The following is an 8,420-nucleotide window of genomic DNA, read 5'->3' on the forward strand; positions in this document are numbered from 1 at the left end:
CCTTTTAATGTACTGTTGAATCCTATTGGCTAGTATTTTGGTGAGAATTTTCGCATCTGTGTTCATCAAGGATATTGGTCTATAGCTCTCTTTTTTGATGGGATCCTTGTCTGGTTTTGGGATCAAGGTGATGTTGGCCTCATAAAATGAGTTTGGAAGTTTTCCTTCCATTTCTATTTTTTGGAACAGTTTCAGGATAATAGGAATTAGTTCTTCTTTAAATGTTTGGTAGAATTCACCGGGGAAGCCGTCTGGCCCTGGGCTTTTGTTTGTTTGGAGATTTTTAATGACTGTTTCAATCTCCTTACTGGTTATGGGTCTGTTCAGGCTTTCTATTTCTTCCTGGTTCAATTTTGGTAGTTTATATGTTTCTAGGAATGCATCCATTTCTTCCAGATTGTCAAATTTGTTGGTGTAGAGTTGCTCATAGTATGTTCTTATAATAGTTTGTATTTCTTTGGTGTTAGTTGTGATCTCTCCTCTTTCATTCATGATTTTATTTATTTGGGTCCTTTCTCTTTTCTTTTTGATAAGTCTGGCCAGGGGTTTATCAATTTTATTAATTCTTTCAAAGAACCAGCTCCTAGTTTCGTTGATTTGTTCTATTGTTTTTTTGGTTTCTATTTCATTGATTTCTGCTCTGATCTTTATGATTTCTCTTCTCCTGCTGGGCTTAGGGTTTCTTTCTTGTTCTTTCTCCAAGAGCTGGGAGTTCTTAATCCTTATAGCCTGACTCTCCCTTGGAGAGACTCTCTGTACCCTGCACAGGATCTAGACATGTGGACAGCAAACCACTTATCTCAGAATAACACTTCTATAAAAGCGATCTCTAGGGTGATGGTGTTCCTGTCTTCTTGGCTTGCCCCTCCTGCTGTAGAGCCTCCCCCTACAATCCAGCAAGGTAGGGACTGAGGTCCCAGGCTCACTCAGCTGTAGTAGAACTTCTACCTGCAGTAGAACTTCTACTCTACAGGTCAAGTCTGGAAAAGGGAAGCTCTCCTTTTCTTGGGTGTCCCAAATAGAGTACCTGGAATACTGTTTCTATAAGCTGGAACTGGCAGGGGAAGAATAGGCTATGACTCAGTTGCTACAGATTTCTTATTGATATTTAGAGATTTTCCTGAATAACTGTTTCCCCGCTTGCTATATGCACTTAGTATAATTTCCAGGACTTTAAATTATTGTTTTTAATAATTTTCTCCCATTAAATGGTTGTTTTGTTGTGGATTGAATCCACCTTGCCTTTTACTCCAATATTCCAGAAATAGAGCCACCTCTGTGATACCTTTTACTGACTTTTCATCTAGCAGTGTCAAATGCATAAGTTTTACTGATTCCTCAGCCATTAGATGCACCTCTTTCATTAAGGTTGCTGATAACTTACCCTTTACAGATGGTCTAACAGTTTTTTCATATCTAATATTAAAGCACTGAGAAACAAATTTTGTCTTTCAAATTATTTAAATTCTTAAATTATTTAAATCATTCAATTCCTTTTTCTTTAAATTCTGGACTAATAGTCTTAAAGTGATAATGCAACAGGGGCGCCTGGGTGGTAGAGTCAGTTAAGCATCCGACTCTTGGTTTCAGCTCAGGTTGTGATCTCATGGGTCATGAGACAGAGCGCCCTGTCAGGCTCCACACTCAGCAGACAGTCTGCTGGAGACTCCCTCTGCCCCTGCCCAGGCTTGCGCACTCACTGTCTCTCTCTCTCTCTCTCTCTCTCTCTCTCTCTCAAATAAATAAATAAATATTTTGAAAAATGGAACTAATATTATATCATTTGCCAATTATACTCCAATTAAAAAAAAGATAATGAAAAAGAAAACTTGTATCCCATGGATCCTTGTTGGTGTGGTTCTTATAAAACCAGTTGAACCATCTCTTGGAAGGTGGTAGCAAAGGTCTGGTGGCAGGATTCTGGAGATCAGACATCTTAAAAGAGGGATGCCTAAATAGGAAAGGGAAATATTAATATAAAAGCTTTTTGTAAGTAACATACCAAGAGTTGAACCCTAAAAACATCCAATCCAATAAACTCCAAGAAGCTGGTGGAGGGAAATCTTTCAGTTATGCAGCAGCACTGCTTACTGAGTTTCTGAGAACTCCCACACTACATCTCAATGCTCCTAGTGATGTTGCTCCTAGCCTTGGTTGCCACCCAAAGCAGGCATGTGTGACCCAAGCCTTCTGCCCACTTGTCCAGGCAAATATAGCTCACAAAGGGTCTGCTGTAGTGGGGAGTCCTTCCAGGTTTATAACAAGCCACCAGACTTCAGCTCACAGGGGTTCTCCGGAGCCTTGGGAAATGGCCAGATGACCTATAAACCCAAAACAGATCTGGGTGTCAAGCTTTGCTCTTGGTGATCCCAAGTCAGGTGGGAGAGAGAGAAACTGGAAACATTCATCGGGGAGTTGGGGTCACATATTGATGGAAACTGGAGGAATTAAAAATTTAGTAAGGACTGACAATTTGGGATAGGTAGCAGGATCCAGGCCAAAGTGCAAGTAGGTATCAAAATCGATTCTTCTACCCTGTCTGGGAAGTCAACTCAATGTCTACCAGACAAGACAGAGTTAACCATAACTGGTTAAATGACATCCATTTTTTTTTTTTAAAGATTTTATTTATTTATTTGACAGAGAGTGAGATCACAAGTAGGCAGAGAAGCAGGCAGAGAGAGAGGAGGAAGCAGGCTCCCCACTGAGCAGAGAGCCCGATGTGGGGCTCAATCCCAGGACCCTGAGCCAAAGGCAGAGGCTTAACCACTGAGCCACCCAGGTGCCCCAAGTGTCTTGTTTAAATAAACTTTAAAAAAAAAAACAAAAAAAAGAATAAAAATAGAGGTGGAAGCCTGGGTGGCACAGTTGGTTAAGTGTGGGCCTTCAGCTCAGTCATGATCCCAGGGTCCTGGGATTGAGCCCCATTTTGGGTTCCCTGCTTCTCCCTCTCCCCCTTACTTGTGCTCTCTCTCAATAACTCTGTCACTATCTCTCAAATAAGTAAATAAAATATTTAAAAAAAAATAAAAATAAAGAGATTGCCTGGGTGTTTCAGTCAGTTAAGTGACCGACTCTTGATCTCAGCTCAGGTCTTGAACTGAGTCATGAGTTCAAGCCCTACGTGGGCTCCATGCTGGATGGGGCACCTACTTAAAAAAAAAAAAAAGAATAAAAATTTTAAAATAAAATAAAAGCTTCTAGAAGTGGGGCGCCTGGGTGGCTCAGTGGGTTAAAGCCTCTGCCTTCGGCTCAGGTCATGATCCCAGGGTCCTGGGATCGAGCCCCACATCGGGCTCTCTGCTCAGTGGTGAGCCTGCTTCCCCCTTTCTCTCTGTCTGCCTCTCTGCCTACTTGTGATCTCTGTCAAATAAATGAATAAAATCTTAAAAAAAAAAAAAAAAAGAGCTTCTAGGAGCTAAGAAACCAAGAAAAGAACCTGCCACCAGATTTCATCTACAGTACCTACAGACTTGGAGGAATCTTCTCTTTTCAAGGCTTGCAAAATATCCTAAAGCTCTTGGGCCTGCCAAGAGGTGACCTTCCCTACTCACCTGCAAAGCCAGGAGACCTGTAAGCCGGGAACCAGACCAGTGTTCCAGAGTTTTGTCAGCACTGGCTCCACGATGTCAACCTTAGCTTCTTAAAAGTGTCTTGTCATGTCTGATTAGATGCTCATCGTTTTCAAATATGGCATTCCAGACAACACTTCGGATCCATAGCCGCTATTTCCAATTACATCCTGTTAATGAGGACAGATTCTTACTGACTTTATGACAATAACTTACATTGCTAAGAAAATTAGAGTGCTCAGTAAGAGTTCTGAATCTGGAGGGGTTAGGTAGGAAAATAAAAGGATGTCATTTATAAATGGAAGATTTCTGTTTGTAAAATCATAGTCTACTAAATTGTTTCAAGTAGCAGATAACTTAAAAGAAAAGAGAAATGAGCTCATTATACAGACAAAATAATTCTATACATAATTAACCCTATTTTCAAAGAACAAATGTTTTGTGGTTTTCTAGGTATCCTCTGGAAAATTCAAAGACAAGTTCAGGCACAGAAGATACCCTGATGGAGCAACATTCTCAGACAGAACATTCCAGGTTAGCTCTTGGAAATTTTATCTTATTTATTTTTATCCTTAGGATTCAATCTTGGGAAGGCAAAAATCAGAGTTACCAGATCTAAATACTTAAGATAGGAATCAAATCATGGGGTGCCTGAGAAACAATATTTTGCTATTCATTTTAAAGTGATGATAAAACATTAAAGCATTTTTAGAAATAAACCTTCAAGATAATATGATTGCAGGGGCACCTGGGTGGCTCAGTGGGTTAAGCCTCTGCCTTCGGCTCAGGTCATGAGCCCACAGTCCTGGGATCGAACCCCGCATCGGGCTCTCTGCTCAGCAGGGAGCCTGCTTACCCTCCTCTCTCTCTCTCTGTCTCTCTCTGCCTGCCTCTCTGCCTACTTGTGATCTCTCTCTCTGTCAAATAAATAAATAAAATCTTAAAAAAAAAAAAAGATAATATGATTGCAGAGAACCTTGGCCCACATTCCCAAATGAGAAACTTTTTTTTCCTAAATAATCAAAGATATATTAATCAATATAAACCAGAGAAGGCTATCCTGGTGAGATAAATCCTTTTTGTTGCCTAGGTACATTAAATAGCAGAATAAGTAATCTTGTATCTTATAGGTGAGGGCATCAGCAGTAAACCAAGGCAACAAGCCCATCAGAGTGAAAAAACTTTGTTAAGATTTTAATTTTTCAAACTTGAGTATTATAAAAATAGGTACAATTCATTTCCAAATTTTGCCTTTCATTTCATTCTTCTATATTCTGGGACAAACAGATGTTTTAGACGAACCTCAGGCTATCTGTTCAGGGTGCTATAACAAAATCCCATGGGCTGAGTGACTTATAAGCAACAGACATCTATTTTTCACAGTTCTGGAGACGGGAAGTCTGAGATCAGGGTGCCAGCACAGTATGGTGGGGGACCCCCACTGGGTCAGAATTCTCCTATCCTCACAGGGTGCCAGTGGCTAGGAATCTCCCCGGAGCCTATTTTATTTTGTTTATTTTTTAAAGTCATGACACTAAGAGGAAACTTTTATTTTAGTGTCTTTTCAGTCCTCAACTACATATGTATATATGTGAATATGATGGGAGGGATGTGTAAAACAGGGGAAGGGGACTAAGAGTACACATACCATGATCAGCACTGTAATATACAGAATTGTTGAATCACATATGGGACACCTGAAACTAATATATAATACTCTAAGTTTAAGAAAGGAAGGAAGGGGCACCTGGGTGGCTTGTTAGTCCAGGGTCCGGCTCTTGGTTTCAGCTCAGGTCATGATCTCAGGGCCCTGGGATGGAGCCCAGCGTCAGGCGCCACACTCAGTGGGGAGTCTCCCTGAGGATTCTCTCCCTCTCCCTCTACCCCTTCCCCTGCTCTCTCTCTCTTTCTAAGAAATAAATAAATTTTAAAAGAGAATAAAAAACTGGAGTCTCTTATAAGAGCACTAACCCCATTCATGACTTAAGCACCTCCCAAAGCCCTACATCCTAATGTCCTGACCATTTTTGAAGGATTTTAGGATTTCAGTGTAAGAATGTTGGGGGTTGGGGGGACACAGACCAGACCACAGTGGGTCCATGTGGTCAGAATTAATCTCATGGTATTACTGAGATGTTTTTGGTTTGTTGTTGTTGTTGTTTTTTAAAGACTTTATTTATTTATTTGACAGACAGAGATCACAAGTAGGCAGAGAGGCAGGTAGAGAGAGAGGAAGGAAAGCAGGTTCCCCACCGAGCAGAGAGCCCGATGTAGGGCTGGATCTCAGGACCCTGAAATCATGACTCAAGCCAAAAGCAGAAGCTTAACCCACTGAGCCACCCAGGTGCCCCTTCTGAGACGTTCTTAACATGAAGTGTGTTCGTGGTTGCCATTGCCAGATGAATCAGTAAGTAAGCACTTAAAGGTTTTCTTGGTTTAAATTGCCAATATAGTAAATATCAATAGTTAGAACCTCAGAGAAAGCTTTTGGGGTCCTCAGTAACCTGAAGAGTGAAGAAAGGGAACCACACCTCTTCTTTGGGACAAAACTACTGTTCTCCTTGAGAAACAGAAATTCACAGTCAGTTGTGTTTCTCCAAAACTCTTTCTCTCATGTGTAATGAAAACCACATACTAGTGGTCATTTTAACCAAAGTGGCTAACTTCCGATTCGCAGAGATAGTCGAGGGGGGATCACTGCACTGTTACACACCAGCACTTTGCCACAGACAGACTAGCAGAACTCACAAACACAGGCAGTGCAGCTCTGTCCAGCCTCACCCGTCCCTTACACACTTCTCAAAGCCACCAAAATGAGCATGTTTGTTACAGGCCCACAGACACAGCCCTCTGGAGCAAATACAAGTAAGAACCAAAAGAATGTAAATTTTAAATTATGCTCAGTAGCCAATGATTCAGCATTCTCTGACTTGGGAAATGATCCAGGTTCTATCTAGTGAATGGCCATTAATTAACCCAGTGTAGTATAATTCCAGGGGTTTAAATTACACAAACATCTCAGCAATTATCTTCAAGTGGACCGACCAGGAAACATAATTACTGCTAAAATCAAGTTTGTCAGAATGATAATATGACTTGGTTAAATACAAATATATATGTCTCATAATCTTAAACAGGTAGTATAAATAATGCTAGCTTATTTGATCACCAAATATGCATAAACTTTGGAAGAATATAGCCAAATAGATAAAAATATAAGCTTGTATAACACTTAATGCTCAGAGAAGACACAAATGTCTTTATTAAACCAAAAATACTAAATTAGTTTGAAAATATTAGTCTCATTTGCATAAATAGTGTGAACTTGTTCTTAAAATATTTCTGAGTTAATTTCTATAATTTTTTTCTCACTTTTTGCTGTTTTAAAGTACTAAGAATTCAGTTTCCTTAATTTCTTGGAATCTTTAACAATATTCCATTCATATAAGGTGCCTGTCAATATCTAAACCAATCAGAACAGAGCTCCTTTAATTTAGGTGATTTTATAATCTCAATTGGCAATACCATCCAGAGATAGAAAAATATCACACATTCACACAGTGAGAAGTAAAGGCCTTTCTGAATTGCAGAGACATATATCAATAGGCAGACAGACACAGACAGATTTCTCATAGCTCCATTTCTAAAATTTCAGCCCTGGGGGCACCCGGGTGGCTCAGTTGGTTAAACATCTGCCTTCAGCTCAGGTCATGATCTCAGGGTCCTAGGATCGAGCCCCGTGTCAGGCTCCCTGCTTAGCTGCTTCTCCCACTCCCACTCCCCTTGCTTGTGTTCCTTCTCTTGCTGTCTCTCTCTGCCAAATAAATAAAATCTTTAAAAATAAATAAATTAAATAACATTTCAGCCCTGGTCAACAGTAAATACAGGTTATGGAATTTACTGCTCCATGTCAAGAACTGTTCTCTTCCCAGTGGCTTTGAATCCTTAACTGATTTCAGCTCAAAGCAGACAAACAGAAAACAGTAACAAACAAGATTCAGTCATCTTTTACACAACAAAGATAACATCTCTATAACATAAATGGTCAGACCATGAAACCAAAAGAAGCCAGCTCCAGAAATCAAGTGAGCACTCAAAAAGAATCAAAACGGAATCCTTACCATGCTATTGAGTTATACAACTTCAGGGCGCAGGATCAGAAGTCGGACATAGCATTGATTTCAGATCACCAGCCAGGAACAGAGAGGCTCATCACATGGGTGAGGTAATTAGGGATCCCACCACAAGCTTTGCTCCTATACAAGTCACAGCATCAAAACTATCAAAGATAAAATGCACAAGGGACATCTGAGTGGCTCACTTGGTTAAGTGTCTGCCTTCAGCTCAGGTCATGATCCCAGCATCCTGGGATGGAGTCCCACAATGAGCTCCTTGTTCAGCGGGGAGCCTGCTTCTCCCTCTGCCTCTGCTTGCAGCTTCCCTGCTTATGCTCTCTCTCCAACAAATAAATACAAATCTAAAAAAAAAAAAAAAGATAAAATGCACCAACAATTAAGGAAATGGTGTTACACAGAATATTGCAGTAGGGAGAATGCTCATTAATGAAGAATATCTCAAAAAGGAAGGAGTCTGGCATTTTATACAGGCAGGCAGACAAAGGGTCATGAGGGATGAAGGTGGAGGTGAGCCCTATCTCAGAGTATGTGAAGATAGCGTGGTCTCTTACCAGAACATGAAGTCAGGGGAATTTCTCAACTGTCACTGCTTTCCGGGAGCACAGGGCACAGATCAAGTTCAGTGTGGTATGTATCTAGGTCAGTTTCATATCTTCCACTCTTGTCATATTTTCATTGCTAAGTTATAGTTTTGCCCAGTTCTATGGAGCAA

The 8,420-nt window shown here is 40.5% G+C and overlaps 1 long non-coding RNA gene across 1 annotated transcript; it reads right to left on the reverse strand.

Moving 5' to 3' along the window:
* Window positions 1-1,691: 1,691 nt before the first annotated feature.
* Window positions 1,692-7,923, reverse strand: LOC122902767. Its single transcript, XR_006383862.1, has 3 exons — window positions 7,694-7,923; window positions 3,555-3,742; window positions 1,692-1,951 (listed from the first exon to the last, which is right to left on the reverse strand). It is a non-coding gene; the product is annotated as an uncharacterized LOC122902767 (long non-coding RNA).
* Window positions 7,924-8,420: the final 497 nt, after the last annotated feature.

Source organism: Neovison vison, chromosome 3 (assembly GCF_020171115.1).
Source record: "Neovison vison isolate M4711 chromosome 3, ASM_NN_V1, whole genome shotgun sequence".
NCBI lineage: Eukaryota > Metazoa > Chordata > Mammalia > Carnivora > Mustelidae > Neogale > Neogale vison.